The sequence below is a fragment of the Montipora foliosa genome, chromosome 10, assembly GCF_036669935.1.
Source record: "Montipora foliosa isolate CH-2021 chromosome 10, ASM3666993v2, whole genome shotgun sequence".
Lineage (NCBI taxonomy): Eukaryota > Metazoa > Cnidaria > Anthozoa > Scleractinia > Acroporidae > Montipora > Montipora foliosa.
This window is the reverse complement of record NC_090878.1, coordinates 36,906,217-36,923,260: the sequence shown is the minus strand read 5'-3', so window position 1 is coordinate 36,923,260 and position 17,044 is coordinate 36,906,217. Positions and strand designations below refer to the sequence as shown.

Here is a 17,044-nt window from a genome sequence, read left to right as displayed (position 1 = left end):
ACATATCCCAACTGCATGAACGCAAAATGCATTACGGCGGTTACCAGTTACACGCGCAGTTAACAATTCTTTGTTATCAGATCGAATGGTTAGAAAGACTCCCAGTTTATCGTCATCACAGGGATTATCAGTCACAAGCGCCCCTCAACGACCTTTTTTCACTTTCAGGAAACTAAATTTTGGGTGGACGTCAGTAAAAAGTTTCATTAACGACCATTCAAATTTGGTATGGAAAAATAAAAAAAAAAGTCGTTGAGGGGCGCGTGTGACTGATAATCCCTGTAATGACGACAAACTGCCAGTCTTTCTAATTGAACGCAGACTACGGTGACAAACATAAGGCTAAACAAGCGCATACCTGAAATGCATATACCTAAGACACATGTAAAAATTATTAATAAAGATACAGCTTTTCGATGCTAACGTATTCACTTAAGGATGGCGGAAGATCACGAAATGAGTACGTTAAATGAATACGTTAGCAGCGAAAAGCTGTATCTTTATTGGGATATAATGTCTTTTGCTTTCATTGTTTCTTGTATGTCTTTGTAGAGTATTGTAGTACCTCCTTTTGTTACTATCAATATTACCTCATAAGCTACTCAAATTACTGTTATATATTTCAAACATTTTAGCTAACGGTAACGACTTCAAGTCCCTAAAAATTTATTTCAGTTGTGAGGCTTGTTTAGCCTCATGTTTGTCACCCCAGTTTGCGTTCAATTTCTAATCAAGCTTCGTTGGCCAAAGACGAAAAGTGTCTTTCCTACAAAGGAGTGGTTTTTCAAAGACACAATCAATATTGCTTTGATAAACAGAGGATCTGTGGATCTGCCACAGCCAGGTGGGACACTCTATGACAAATAGACAACAATGCATTACACTGACAAGGTGACGATACTTCATGACCGCGACGGTCATTAAAAACTAACAAATCTCGAACAAATGCTCAGACTTAAATATTTCCAAGGATTTACTAAAGGTTTTTATACTTAGGGAGCATGAAACGATCGATTATCGTCTCCCTGTTCGGACCCAAAGTTTTTTTGTTATGTATTTACCATGAATTGTCCTACCTGACTGTGGGGGTTCCTGTGGGGGTTCAGTTTCAACCGTTCGGAAATGCGCTCTTACACTTTGCTTCCGATTCCTCCCCGGTCCTTCACGGCCACAGTATACAAACTGAACGCCCGCCTGATATCAAGCCCACAATTTAATGCAGTTTCATTATTTTATTTCATTTCATTTGTGCATAAGGGAAAAAGCCTTCAAGTTGCAAGAGGACCGTAATAAAATGCTGGGCTTAATAGACCGAATGCACAAATGGCGGCCAAAAAAATATTCTTTTGTTTATGTGCTGATTGGCCTCACTAGCTTCGTTTGCATGGATAAAATACAAAAGAAAGGTTGCTTGAGAGCGAGGCTAGTGAGTCTCATTAGCACATAAACAAAAGAATACATTTTTGGCCGCCATTTATGCATTCGGTCAATAAAAGCCCATTTGAACGCAACTCAACGTCCAGTAGGCTGGTCTTCAGAATACATTCTTTGATCCATAATTGCTCATTTCTCACTATCTATAAGTCTTTATGCATATTATTTTTTATTCTAATTTGCGCACAGTAAGTACATAAAATTACGATACGCTCATTACATTTTTGTTTTCGTTTTTGATCAGTTAGGCATAAACCACTGGTGTCGATGATCAACTCCTTTATTTGGGTGTATTGGAGGGGATTCTATCTGGCTGCTGTCATAAGTTATTTCTCAAGCATATAGGTTGGAGTTCTATAGACTGAGGTTTCCTTAAATGTAGCTATGATCCTCGCAGTTATGAACGCAATTTTAGCAATGGCTTAGAGAAGCCTGAAAAACCGCTGCGACGCTCTGACCAACTGCGCTATGAAGCCACTGACGTATGGAGCTGGTCATTTGTGGCTTCTCATGCAATGAATGAACCAATGAATGAAATGATATATCAAATGAGTAATACATTGAACTGCGGATATGAAATCAAATGGAGCTATGATCCTCGAAGTTATGAACGCAATTTTAGCGATAAAAACCTTTTTACTCGTAGAGATTTCTTTATTGATGGAGATGTTGACAGCTGTTTATCAACTCACAACAATATCCTTTCTTGGTATTTTCACAGTTATCATGTGATTTCAGACGATTGCAGACTATTGTAGATCCTAGTAGATCGGCGACAATCAAAGAGGATGCCAAAAAAGCGGTCATCTTAAAAGTATTAGTAAAAATGGTTAATCTTATTGGCCTTCAATAGCGTCTCTATTAACGAGTAAAGTGCCTGACGCTCAGCACGGTTAAACACAGGCCGTTAAACTTTTGTACATTCTTTCCCATTGTTTGCAAGTCTGCGACTTGAAATGAGCAAATCTCTACTTACATAGAAAGGTCTTTCTATGAATTCAGACAAAAAACCTATATAGAGTAACAGTTAAGGTAATTCCTTAGTATTGCATTGCGCATGCTACTGCGCACGATTTTCGCGCACGTGCGCGTACAAAACGTAAGAGATTTCGCTCAATCTAAGCCCGATAGCGAAATAAATGCTCCTTTTCTCTCAAACGAGCACGGTGACCCCCGATTTTTTTTCAGGTATTTGCTAAGAACAGTCTAATAAAGAACATATTTGAGGAAGTTAAAAAAGTTTGACAGTAGAACATGAATTTTTTGGAAAACAGTTCCGTAATGGGTGTATTTTGGCCAAGGCGAGGACTTCAAGCTAACCACGGAACTGTCCCAAAGAGTGCACTATTCCCACAACCAGGCAATCAAAAACGGCGTAAATGAAGTAATACTGCTTATGCGAATAAAAAAAGCTTTATTTTCAAAATAAAATTTTGTGTCTTTCAAGTAACCAAGACTTAATTCCGTATGAAGGTGATTCGAATTTTTAACGCGCAACCAGTAAAAATACGCCACTTTAACAGCCTGCTGACGCGTAAACAAGCACGGTGACCCCATTTTTTAATTGCATTTTGTTAATGTTCATCTCATGAATGTTAATTATGCCAAGTTTCCAAAAAAAATTGATAGTAGAACAATTTCAAGGGAATCACCTTAAACTGTATCAGGGTTTACACAAATATTCGTCTAAATCAAGAGCTGCAACTTCCACTGTTCATCTTCCCGGATTCACTAAGAAATGTGCTATAGCCATTCCGGCAAACACAGTGTTTGCCGTTCCGGCAAACACAGTACAGAATTTTCTTCGTTCCAAGTTTAACCAAGTTTATTCATACATACGCTTCGGATACAACATGAATATAATACTCAAGCTCTGTGGTGGACGCAAACGTTGGTCTTTTATACCCATTGGGGTGACGTTTCCGGCACACGACGCTCTGGGGCGAGTTGTTTGGTCGAAATGCATCGCAGAGAACTCTGTATTGTTGCCACGGAGGAGTTGCCGTTTCACTCCATCTTTGTCTCGTGGGGCTGGAAGGGAGAGAACTCGCTTTAAGATGTGGGAAACGTGAATGAAATGGTGCAAGGCCGTGGGGACAGTGATTCTGTTCTACTTGCCACGCTGAGGGTTCTAGCCTAAACGATGTTCCGTTGAGGTTAACACTATTATCACTTCTGCGGTTTTCATAAACAAGCGTTCGTACGGACGATCCTCTGGACACTCTGTTGGGGGTAGTGACCGGAGGTTTTGTACCAGAAAAATTGCTGTCAATACTTTGAAAACTCGGCTGGCTCGGCATGGACTTCCCAGCCGCCTTTTCGAGCCTGCCACGTGTGTCTTCTTTGTCACTTGTTGCATCATCCTCGCTGCCATCACTCGGACTCGGTAATCGCTGTTTCTGTTTATTTCTCGAACTCGCTTCATTGGAAGCTGTGCAGCTTCTCGAGGGATCTTCCCCAAAAACCTCAAGATTGGAATATCTCGTGCTTGGTTTAAGTCGCCCATTACACTTTTCGATGTCCTCGTATCCGCATTTTTGAGAAAAAGTTAAAGTATCCTTGGCAACCTCGTTCGTGTTTTCTATCTTTTCTGGTTGCATAGTATTCCCACGGACCCTTCGCAAATGACCTTTAAAAAAAGAATTCGGGCTAACGTTTTTGACATATTGTTTATATACCTTTCTAAGCTCGTTCTCGCTATTTGCTGTCCTTTCCCTGTCGCTTAGATATATTACCTTGAAGCCGGAGTTTATACTTGCGAGATCGCTCCGGTAATGATAGAAATTCTGGATGTGCTCGAAGCAATCAGGTACGAAGTCGTGAATCAAATCTTCGTATTTCTTTTCCACAACAAGGTCGCCCCTTGTGCTTGGTGCTTCAGCAGTGCATTTTGCTGATCTTCTCAGATGCTCTTCTCCGATAGTCGGTTCTGAAAGGAATGACAACGTACGGAAAGCGTTCTTCATTCTTTGAACTTGCGCTCTGCGTCGACATTCCTCAAACTGTGAAGCGTCTCGTTTGCGCGGTGTCAATGGCCCGCGATTGACGCTAAACATACAGTCCATTTCTCCGGCGAGCTTCTCTCTTTAAGACGCTTGTTTGCGAATTTTGAACGAACTCGAAGCCATCTTACACTCTAAATCAGCAATTAAATGGAGCCCCCTTCTTGAAATCCTACTTTAGCGACGCGAGTATTGTGTATTAAGAGCAAAGTGGTGATTAAAACATGCGATTTTTTCATTAAGTAAACAAGACGAAAAGTAAACTTCCTTATACATTGATAATTTGACAAGAGATTCCGGTAATTACGAGATCAGTGTGTCATTTTTTTCTTAGCTCAATGTGCTTCAACCAAAATTGCGTGATTGGGTTAATTCTTGGGGAGGGGTGTGTGGGTGAAAGTGTTTTCCTTGATTGGGAAACTAAACAAACGTTTCCTTTCCTTATTATGTCCGAAATATGTGAGGTACATTATTAAGCTTTGAGTAACAGATGGTTTCGACAGAAAAGAAATATCTACTAGCCGGTTTGCAGTGCCCCATGAAATGACTAAATATAATATGAAATTCATTTATCCTTTTTTATAATCAGTTCGCCTTTCAGGCAAGTTAAAGGGGATGGTTTGAGACATGGTATCTGATGCATTTTCCGAATTTAGGCAGGAAAGAGGCCTTTTTGATGGCACAAATAAAGGCTGAATGTCCAGAATCTTTTTCGTCTTTTATGCAGTTTACTGTTTTGACCGATATTTATTGCGTCTTTTAGGCGAACAGAAATAATTGCCAGTGGTTTTGCGCAAACCTCGAGCTCGAGCTAGAAGCTCGACCTAAGAAGAAGACGTACAAGCTTTTTCAACATTACCTAAAGGAATATGGTTATGTCTGTTATCAATATTAAAATTGTTGCAATAAAACGAAAACATACATGTTCTTGTTTTTTTTTTCTCCAACCTCTGTCTTTACGTACACTCCCAAATCTGTGGCAATGCGTTGCGGTTCCTGTGGGTTGAAGAGATCAAAGAATTGCAAAAAAAAAAAAAAAAAACGAATGAGCTAAAATTAACTTATCCCACAGCATGGTTACTTGTTCATTTACAAGTAGCTAAATTAATTGGCTTTAGCCATTACTAGTGAATAATTCCCCGGATAATAGTGAAACCTATCTTTCGAAAAACTCGGGCTAAATAAATCATTATCAAATGGATAAGCGCCTTCGTATCCAGTGGAGTTGTTCATCGGATATAATGGTTTTTCTGTGAGATGACACTGCTCCATCCCAGATCACCACAGGCCAACCAACTGACCAAGAAAAAAGAAAAAGCAGTTTTTAACGCCCGTAGGATGCCTCTAGGAAACCGCAGATTGGAAACTATGGAAACGTAACACCATCTCAACCGATAGCTGGTTGGCAAAACTCTTGCCCCTGAGATAAATTTGTTCGTACAGTGGTTCATTCGCTGACGTTCTCCGCAGACCAACGATTTTAATTGTTTTTCACGAGGGAACGACGGACAATATAATAAGAAAACCGTATCAACATATGATTTCGCGTTGTAAACACTCAAGACCCTTCTGGTTTGATTAAAGTGGCTTACTCACCCCGCGAGAAAGAAACTGGTTTGAACGACGGTAAAGATGAAAGACCAAGCGAAACAATTTATTCTCAAGGAATGGAAAAAAAAAGGTACAAAAATGTAAAACACGTGTATATATTGCGTGCAAAGCGTGCTGAACGTGCAGAGAGTTTTCTTCCGCCTTTTTTCCCCTTAAATGCCCGCTGCACAAATAAGTCAAAGCTAAGCAAAGAGCCTCGCGAGGCAGGCGAGGCAGCGAGATTTTGGTGAGATTTTCTCCTTGTGAGGCCGTAAGAAAAGTATCCAATATTTTTGGTATTTTTTGCCTCTCGAGGCAAATTCCCCATCGTGAGCAGCCGTCTTGAAAATCTGACTGAGACTGGCCAGGCAATCATGGAATAAAATCGAATGTCCTAATCACGTGTGTCCTCAACTTGTAGTTCAAGATGGCGTCCGAAATACAATACAATACAATACAATACAATACAAATGAACTCGATGGCACTTCTGGCTATTTTTTTTTTTTTTTTGCTTCGTAGAAGAAACGCTGGCCGCAAGAAGATAACGGCTAGAGAATGGATGAATTTTTTCAGGCTTCTCTACGCAATTGCAAAAGTTTCTCTCATAACTGCGACGATCATAGCTTCACTTGATTTCATATCCGCAGTTCATATATGATTTATTTCATATACCATTTCATCACAACAATTTATCACGTAACACAAATGTTATGGTACCATGTGAGACATCAATTATTGCTGAACAAGGTGCAGTTTTTTTTGTGACGTATTAAGTTACCATGGAAACAGGAAAGCCTTGCAGAAACACCCCATATTTTGGCTTTAGTTGCTTATATCTCAAAAACGAACTCGGCGAGCCCCATTTTTTATTGCTCAAAGGTGATCAACAGACCAAGATGAAACTCTCTGCAAAGTTTAAGAAAATTCTGTGGAGCGGATTCAGAGCTACCTTAAATTTTCAATTATTTAAGATGGCTCTGAATCAAAACGTTTTATCCTGGCGTGTTGGATTACATTCCAGAAATAAAAAATGGGGGTCACCGAGTTTTTATTTTGAGATATAAGCAACTAAAGCCAAAATATGGGGTGTTTTTGGTACACTATAACTGGATCGGTAAAATGTATATCAGAATGAAAGATTGACATTGACTGTCGTTTAATCGCGTCATGTGTCTTCTTGATAAATATTGCATTTGTCCAAGCCAGGTTGATCATCTGCCAAGCCGAAATTTGTTGGCACTTTTTTTGCCAACAAAAGCCCTTCTTGAGAACAATACTTAGAGCATTCATTGTATCCATGTTTAATTTACGAAATTTATAATGAGAAACAAATTAATGAATGATATATCAGGGTCTGGTCCGGAGAATTTATGAAAGAAATATTTACGTACCTATAATGCACTTATCAATGTTAGGCCCCAGGGAGGGGGGCTTTGACTGTGAGGTCTGTCCCCAGGGTGGGGAATTTGACATAGGTAGTGGGGAAAAGGCCCTGGGAACGAGGTTGCCTAAAAATAACTCCGCCATCTTGGAAAATACCCAGAAGGCGTTCAAATGAACTTCCCACATTTGTGAGAGGTGGCTGAACGAGAGGTGAGTGGTACATACATTGCACTCTTACTGTGTGCAGCAAAGTCTATTAAAAGGGCATTATTTTGGCCACCTTTACTCGCCCCAGCGTGGGGGCTTTTGATACTTTTGGCCAATTATGTTGTCACGTGGGTGGGGAATTTGACGCATTTTTTCAGAAAATGTCAAAATCCCCAGCCACCCCCCCCCCCCGTCATACTGGGGCTTAACATTAATAGGTGCATAATATCTGCAAGTTAGAGTGGGCGCCATCTTGAAAAACGCTAGAAACTGGGAACTAGTACCCATACCTCGCAAGAAAGTAATGCACAGAACGCTACAAAATCAAAATCATAGTGTTTTCGTGTGTCCATCTGCCATTGATTTGCAAACTAATTGCCATAAAAAATTTTCAGCTCCCACAAGAATATTCCACTCCTCCAACACAGCTGATGTTTCTTTGTTCTTTTCTTTACTCCTCAACATGGCCGCCGTGACGTCGGCGTGTAAAAGACTTTAGGGACTTTAAGATCTACGACGCCGACGTCAACGAAAACGTCACCTCAAAATATAACGTTGCACTATCGTAAGTTTCTCGCGGTTTGGCCGTTTCGTTAGCGTCTTACAATGCGGCCGAAGTATCCTAAAAATAAATTGGTATGAGCGGTTTCAGAGCAAAAATAGAGAACGAAAGATTCACATTTGAACGCTCACGTTGTCGTCAAAACCTCAAATTTGGTGATTTCACGTCGTTGTTGTGCAGAGAACCGCACGTTTATGTGCTAAAATGCGTGCCGCACGTGCAGCACGATTATTTTTCCTCTTTTAACCAATGATATTGTTGTTTCGTGGCGTTCTCGTCGACCCACCGCGTCGTAGATCTTAAAATCCCTTTTAGGGAGTTTAAGATCAACGACGCGAAGGCAAAGAAAACGTCACAAATTTTGCATATTTAATGAGCAAAAACAATAGCTTTCACGCTGTCCACGTGCATTTATTCGTTTTGTACATTTCTTTCACGTTTTCGGCACATCTTTGACGCAAAAACACCAGTTTTCAAGTTTTACGAAGAACGTGAACTCAAGGCAGCGAATTTGAATTTTCTGCCGTAACTTCAACACCGCACCTCCTAATTCAGTTCCTGGAAAGTTGAGCTAGTTTTTAGAAGTTAGACAAACCGACATAATCACAAAAAAAAAATTAATAAACCTGAACTTGCAATTTTAAATGACGTTTTCGTTATGGTCGCGTCGTAGATCTTAAACTCCGTGTTTAGCAAGATTCACTTTTTTGCGTGATTATCTTTCAAATCGTTTATGGGTCTCTTGAACAGAAGTTTGCGTGGTAAAATAATGAGAATCCCACGTTCACATGACAAATCATGTGATAAAGTTTGGTGTCACAACTAGCAGATGAGCTTATCGGTAACAGGTTGCAATTGAGAAAAGTCTGGTTTTCACTTACGACCATTTTGGAACATGCACAATACTAACTTCTGAGCACCTATTTTGCTTGGGCCCTTATCACAAAATGATTGTCTTGTTGAACGTAGTAATCTGGCCAAGTTCCGTGGTGCTTTTATCACAAACCGAACAACTTGGCCTATATTTTGTTTCATGCGCAAGCCCATCGTCAGAGCGAAGGACTGATGCTCAAGCCTGGTAGGTTTTCACTAGCGAAGCAAGCACTAGCACAAGTTCAAACATAAGAGCGCTTATTTCATCGTGAAGACGGGGTTGACGCAAGCATAAGCACAGGCGCATGCGCAAGCACAAGGATCAAAATATTTCCATTTCCTTGTGCTTGCGCTTCTGCTTGCGTTCGCTTGCGTTGTGTGGAAACGAAACACAGCATAAGCACAAGGAATTTGCTATGTCTGGCCAATTGAAGTACTTGCTCCAGATTCCCGGCGTCTGAGCATTTGAACAAAATGGCGGATGCCGCGGTTGATTTTGAAGCTTATGTCGACGTTCGTTTTCACTTAGCATAAGCTACTTATGCTTGCCCTAGTTGTGCTTGCGTCGCTAGTGAAAACCAGGCTTCAAAGGAGTTCACTCCTTATCGACGCAGCACTGCAGATTCTTTGGGAACGAACTCCTTTATTAGTCAGTCAAAGGACACCTCGCTCATATTGTACAACGAAAACAAGAAAGGAAAGGAAAGGAAAGGAACTTTATTTAAGTGTCTAGTCGTTCTAGCGCTGGAGCGCTAATTGGGGACACTGTAAACTGAAACGAACAATGAAAGTAAATCAAGTCAAATGTTGGTTTTTGAGGAGAGGGGAAACTGTAGTACCCGGAGAAAACCTCTCGGTGCAGAGTAGAGAACCAACAAACTCAACCCACATATGATGCCGAGTCCGGGAATCGAACCCGGGCCACATTGGTGGGAGGCGAGTGCTCTCACCACTGCGCCATCCCTGCACCCCATAAGATGGAATCCACAAGATGGAATAATCACAAAGATCTGTTTTGAAGTGACGTTTTCGTTGTCGAAGAAACTTAATAGGGATGGCAACCGTAAGTGAGCTGTTTCCCTTTTAACTTGTCTTCACACAACCGCATTTAATTCTTTTCTCCATTAGAGATGATTAGTATAAAAATCTGGAGGACACCACTGCCCTGGCATGCGAAATATTCTCTTCCGGTTCTCGCCAGCGTTTCAAAAACGTGCGTGCTTAAACTCGCTAATTCCCTAATAAGGAGCGTAAGCACGAGACGCTTTTGAGACGTGGACGGCAACCGGAAGTGATCTGTTTTCTTTTTTGCTTCTTTTGACACTACCACATTTCTATTTTTAAGTATCTTACCACTATTACAGTTGATTAGTTTAAACTCTAGGAGACACTACTGTCTTGACATGCGAAATGTTTACTTCTGGTTGCTTGCCGTCCGCATCTCAAAAACCTTGTGTGCTCAAGATCCCTAGTGAGCTTAAGCACTGGCGTTTTTGAGACGGGGACGGCAACCGGAAGAGAACATTTCGCGTGTCTGGGATTTTCGGGTGCCCACATTTTTTTACTAACCGTCTCTAATGGAGAAATGATACTTAGCAATGTAAATGTAATTGTGTGAAGAAAAGTTAAAAGGGTAAACAGCTCACTTCTGGTTGCCGTCCGCGGCTTAAAAACGCGCGTGCTTAAGCTCCCCGTTTTAACGAGAACGCCACGAAACAAGAATATCATTGGTTAAAAGAGGAAAAGTAATCGTGCTGCACGTGCAGCACGCATTTTAGCACAAATTCGTGCGGTCCTCTGCACCGCACCGCGCACCGGTGGCTCAGTTGGTTGAGCACCGGGCTGTTACGCGGGAGGTCGTGAGTTTAACTCCAGCCGGACCAACACTCAGGGTCTTTAAATAACTGAGGAGAAAGTGTGGCCTTTATAATTACATCTGCAAATGGTTAGACTCTCTAGTCTTCTCGGATAAGGACGATAAGCCGGAGGTCCCGTCTCACAACCCTTCAATGGTCATAATCCTGTGGGACGTAAAAGAACCCACACACTTGTCATAAAGAGTAGGGCATGTAGTTCCCGGTGTTGTGGTCTGTCTTCTGTGGTGTATCATGTTGGGAGGGTAAATGCTCGGAGATATTAGCTACAGCAAACGACTCTAAAAAATCCGAGGGTAAATAAAGATATGATATGATATGATATGACAGCAACGACGTGAAATCACCAAATTTGAGGTTTTGCCGACAACGCGAGCGTACAAATGTGAATCTTTCAGTCTTCATTTTTAACTCTGAAACCATTCGTAGCAATTCATTTTAGCATACTTCGCCCACATTGTACGACGCGAGCGAGATGGGCTAACCGCGAGAAACTTACCATAGTTTAAAGTTATATTTTAAGGTGAAGTTGTCGTCGCCGTTGCTGTCGTACGGCAACAGGAGGCGAGCTTTCCGAATGCCAGGGCAATGGTGTCTCCCAGAGTTTTAATAATATTTAATCGTCTCTAGTGAAGACAAGTTAAAAGGGAAAACAGCTCACTTTCCGTCAATTGCGAGCTCTCTCTCTGCCATATCTTTTTCAGATGTTCACTCCAAGCAGTTTAGAAGGACAATTTTCTGCTGAACCCTCAAGTTGTGCAGATAAGAACTGCATACGCACTACATTGAAAAATCTTGAAACACATTCAACAAATTTTCCAAAATATGTAATTAAAAGTATTAACAGAACCCAGAGAAAAGCTATTCATAATCATCCAGGTTTAATGATGGTGCAAAATTGTGCACCATCATCTTGACTCTCTCTTTGCTCTTTCCAATCCTCTGCACAGTGTCTTCAATTAACGAGAGCCTCTCCTTTTCTTCGTTGTATCTGATTTCCAGTTCCTGGCATCGGTTCTGGCGACCTTGTTCGTTCACCTTGATAGCATCAAGCTGACTTTGTAGACGGTTGATCTTCTCTTTCAATTTTCCTTTATCCATTTCCAGTTTCTTCATCAATTTCTTCTCGTCCAGAAGTTGTTCCGTCACCCCTTCCATATTGCTGAGAATACTCTCAGCCTCATCTGAAAAAATAAGCAAAGACATTGCTAATTTAACTTATGGGCACTTTACGTGGACAGAAAATTGTAAACAGACATTTTCCAGGGGCACCCAACGTCAATTTTCGGAAAATATCTGTTCGGAAGACGATTTGCGATCTAGAATTTTCGGAACATTTGTTCTAAAATTTCTTGCTTGCCTGCCTTTCCTAGGATTTTCGAACATCTGAAAAAATGGTATAATTGCCCACTTTTAACGGATTTTCACCGTAAATAGGTCACCTAGAATTTTCGGGAGCCTTTTTTCTGGCTGAAATTTTCGAAAAGGTGAGCTTTGATCCCTATAGTTTTCGGATCACTAGACTTTCAGCTAGGAAATCCGAACAGATAAAAAAATTTCAGGGGATAAAAATATGCCTATATCTACCGTTTAAATACCTAAATACGTTTATAAACAATGCTATGTTTAAGTGGTTTTGAACTAAATTCTCGTTGGGTGCCCCTGGTTTTCCCTATAAAAATCAAATGTTAGTACACTCATCCAGGAGATCACTTCCATCAGGAGCTCATTAAGCAGAGCCTCTATCTCCCATTCTTGGCATAGGAATAAACCCTTTTCCGAGTAGATTTATTTATAGAACGCCTCCCTTGGGATATTCAGCATGCTCACTGAACACTATAAAAGCCAATCTCTCTAATTGGGAAATTCAGCACGCCCTCTGTTGTAAAAGCCCATCGAAACAAAGCTATCTTAGTGTCATGGGAAATGCCATACATGAACTTTCCCTTGGAAAATCCTGTTCTGAAAAATAAATTTATTTGGGAAAGGTTTGACTCAGGAATTAGTTGAGACAGAGATTTCCCTTGATTAGCTCCTGCTTCCATATAATTAAGAATACTTTCCACATGACCATAGATACAGCTAGAAGCTTTCAATATTTCCACATATAATTAGTCGTTGACTTTATTTTTACTTTTATTATTATTATCCTATTAATCAGAAGTAATACTTCTGAAGGAGGGTGGGAGGGAAGGGGGGGTTAGAATTAGGGTTAGGGTTAGGAGGGGGAGACATGTCCCTTTAACCAAGACAATGGCGTGTCCTTGGGATTTAGGGTTTCAAATTGATTGTTAACAAATACATTATTGCTACTTTTACAGGGAACTAACATAAAGGATTAAATAATGGAACCAATTAAATGAAAAGTTAAAATGCTACACCAATTTATTGGAGGGTATGTACATGTACGTCCTGTTAAGGTAGCAAGAGAGGAAGCAGCACTCTCCTCAGCAGCCAGGAGGTCACCATGCCAACTGAGCCACAGTCCACTTCCCAAGAGTCTGTCAACACATCACTGAGAAAAACCAGTGTGTGAAATGTATACTTACCCCAAAATATAGCAGGGAGGGAGGGAAAAGAAGCAAGCACACTCAACTGATTAAGGACGGTGCCTACTAATTCAAAGGTATTTTTGCGCGGTTTACAGAATTAAATATGCGGGAATAGCAGATCTGAACAAGTGTTATTGAAATCCCAAAAAAAAATTGCATTTTTGTGGAAGATAATTAATGAACAATATTTGTAAAAAGCTTTGAAATACAAAGCAATGTATGGTGATCTTTTCCAAATTGAAGTTTAGTTATCTCTGAAAAATACATGGTTACCCCCCCCCCCCCCCCCATTTTCTTTGTGGATACCCAGAGCACTTGCTAAGTTCTGCTTTCTTCGCATAGTTTTGAACAGCGCAAAAATATAAGCATTACCCATAGGAAATCTGAGTATCTCGAGATGCGCAGAACTTATGCACAGTGACAGTAACAATAGTAGGCACCGTCCTTAATTTAAGCACATGGCATTTGCCCCTGCAAACCTCCTCGGAGTCCCCCCAAATATCCCATCCAGGCAAAACCACTGCATTGTCTTGGTTTTAACTTTGCCTAAACTATATTTCTACAGGTGTAACACCCATCATCATGCCTTGATTTTGAATTCGAAAAAAAAAAAAAAAAGGAAATTTAGGATACTTCCCACTGCAGATTCCAAGTTTCCAATTGAACTGAACTTACCATTTAAAGCATTGCATCTCAGAACTAATGACTGATATTCATCCACATACTGCCTCGTTTGTTCTTCCATCTTTTGTAGTCTTTCTCATTCCTTTTGATCTTTAAAATCTTTGATAATTCCTTGGATTATGGTATTGACTGCTGTTGACCTCACTGCTGTATGCCATGTTGGGCATTTTTTAAAGTCACCTATGCAAGTCTTGTAATATGTGTGTCCACAGGGTATAGCAGCCATTAGTGTGTGTTTGGGCCCTGTCATATGTTTTTCACAAGGGGGGCACAAGTGACTGGCAGTACCTGATTCATCGTCGTCACTAACACTCCGCTGACCTTGTTTATGCTCAGTAGAGGGTTGTAATGTCGCCTTGAGCCTCTCGGCAACAGTGTCTGTTAGTGCATTCAGCATATCAGAAGACAACTCAGCAGTCTTCAGTTTCGAACTATCATTAGGAAGCATTATGTTATTTCCAGTACTACATGTATCTGCAGGGTCGATTTTAAGAGAGAATCCTTATCAGTTTCACCATGCCTAATATCATCACCATGGTGATAACTGTCATGATTATCATCACCATGGGGACTTAAGTTTGATTTCACTGATGTTCTTGATGAAGGCCTTAATTTATTATGAAGTGTTTGTTTACTTGATGAAAGAAGCTTTTTTGAGACACTTGCAGAGCTTGGATTTTCATAATTGGATGGCACATACTCCTGGTTAGTTTTCACTTGAGTATCATTGCTTGCTTTCATCCGAGAGGAGCTGGGATTCCTTTTGTGTGAGCCGGTGGCAGAAGGTGGTCTTTTGACTAGCGGGCTTTCAAACTTTGATATCCACGATATCACATTAGAGTGGTACGGTCTCTCTGTGGTTCAGGATACAGCGGTTTTCTCCTGGGATTGCTGTGAGGATTTCTGTTTGCAGCGTTTTTCGAAGAAGAACCAGACATTGCTGAACGTGTTCGAAACTTCGGTACATCAGGAAGAGTATAGTTATCTTTGTTCACAGATTTAAGTTTTTTTGTAGCAGTCTTCGATGCTTCTCGCTCCCTCATCCACTGGCTTTGTTTTTCACGAAGTACCTTAACTTTTGAAGCTGTTTCTTCTTTATTTTCGCCTGTTCTGCTAAGTGACTTTGTCTTAAGTTTCTTCACTTGTAACGACATATTATCTTTATCTCTTACTGTGGTGACCAATAATTCCGCCATCTTGTTTTCAAGGTTAAATTGAGAGGTTACCAAGTACAATTAGAAAGCCCAAAACCTCACTTTCTGGGGAGGAGTAACTAGTTCCGAGACAAAAACCTATAACGTCTTCAATAATACACAAAAATGGGCAGAAATTGGGTTTTATCAAGCCATTTAGACAGGAGAAGTAAGTTAGTTCTTTATTACAAAGTATTTCCTGAAAGCACTCTTATATCTCATTTCTTCATTTGGAATATTTTTCTGTCACCTCACCCTCCTCAGGGTCATTAACACGTCCTTATTTGCATAGTTACCTCGAATTAAAACTCCACTTGCAGTGGTAGCAACATACATTTTAGGGGCAGAGCTGTTTTAGGGGAGCAAAAGATCTTTGAGGGTCGATTCAGGTGACATCTTAAAAATCTAAGTATATTTGTCGATTTGAACGACGTTAGGATGTCTATGTCTGCAGTTTTTGTTCTGGTTATCAATAAGTTCCTTTGTCTCTTGAAGGCGACCCAGTTTTCAACCGAAGGGTTTTTACGAAAAGCTTTATACAGTTGGCAACGACGAGAGATATGAAGCTTTATCTCAGGTGTGATCCACGGTAATTGGTCTCCCCGTACGCGAATCCTCTTAATAGGCGCATGTGAATCAAGCACTTCGTTATACAGGCTTTTCCAGTGGGACCAGATATCGTCAACATTCTCAAATATATATGCACTTTCCCACGGGACATTCTTAAGATCACGGATGAATAATTCAGCATTAAAATTTTCATACTTCGATAATAAATTTGCTTTGGGGAGGTTTTGGAAGTCTCTGTTTTCTTACAGTGTATATCAAATCATGATCGCTAATGCCCAAGTGAAGTGAGCCGCATTTTGCATAATGGTCAGGATGGCTTGAGAGAATAAGATCAAGTAAGGTCGCTGTAGATTCGGTAACTCTAGTAGGCGTTTCGATTGAATTTGTCAACTGGAACTGATCACACAATTCCTTAAATTTCTTGATGTCATTGTGATCTGAAAACAGATCGAAGTTTAGGTCACCAATCACGACGATCTCCCGTCTTGAATTGTACATCAGCTCGAGAGTAGTGGCCAGTGAGGTTAGGAAGACTGCAGGTTTACATTTACTTGGTGAACGATAACATGCACAGATCATGAAATAAACACCATTATTTCCCTTTACATCAAGGGACAGGGATTCGATATTAGCCGGTTCAAACTTGCGTCGTCTTACCACTGTTATGTTAGATCTCACATATGCCATAATTCCTCCCCCATTTCTTGTCCTGTCCTTCCGTATAATCCGGTTATTAGGGTGATCCAGAAGAAGATTACCGATAGTACTGTTTAATTTCGTTTCAGCGAGGAACAGAATGTCAAATGAGCATTCGTCTAGGATGGATTTTACTTCATCGACTTTGTTTACAAGTGCATTGACGTTTAGATGGGCTATAGTCAGATTAAACTTGTAGTGCGAGCGGATATTTTCCTTATACCATGACACAGAGTTTGAGTCATTAGCAATATTGCGATTCTGGCAGCCGCCATCTTGGTTGTTGATACTTTTTTCGCCATCCTGAAATAATTGTAGAAAATCGACGTCTTCAACATCGGAAAAAGGCATTGCAGAACTAATTTTACAGAAACGGCAGACCCAGTGATAGTTAGACATCGCTTTAATTTCACGATATGCCAC

General features: G+C 40.6%; 1 pseudogene; it reads right to left on the bottom strand.

Moving 5' to 3' along the window:
• Positions 1 to 11,273: 11,273 nt before the first annotated feature.
• LOC137973509 (uncharacterized) lies at positions 11,274 to 15,389 on the bottom strand (annotated as a pseudogene).
• Positions 15,390 to 17,044: the final 1,655 nt, after the last annotated feature.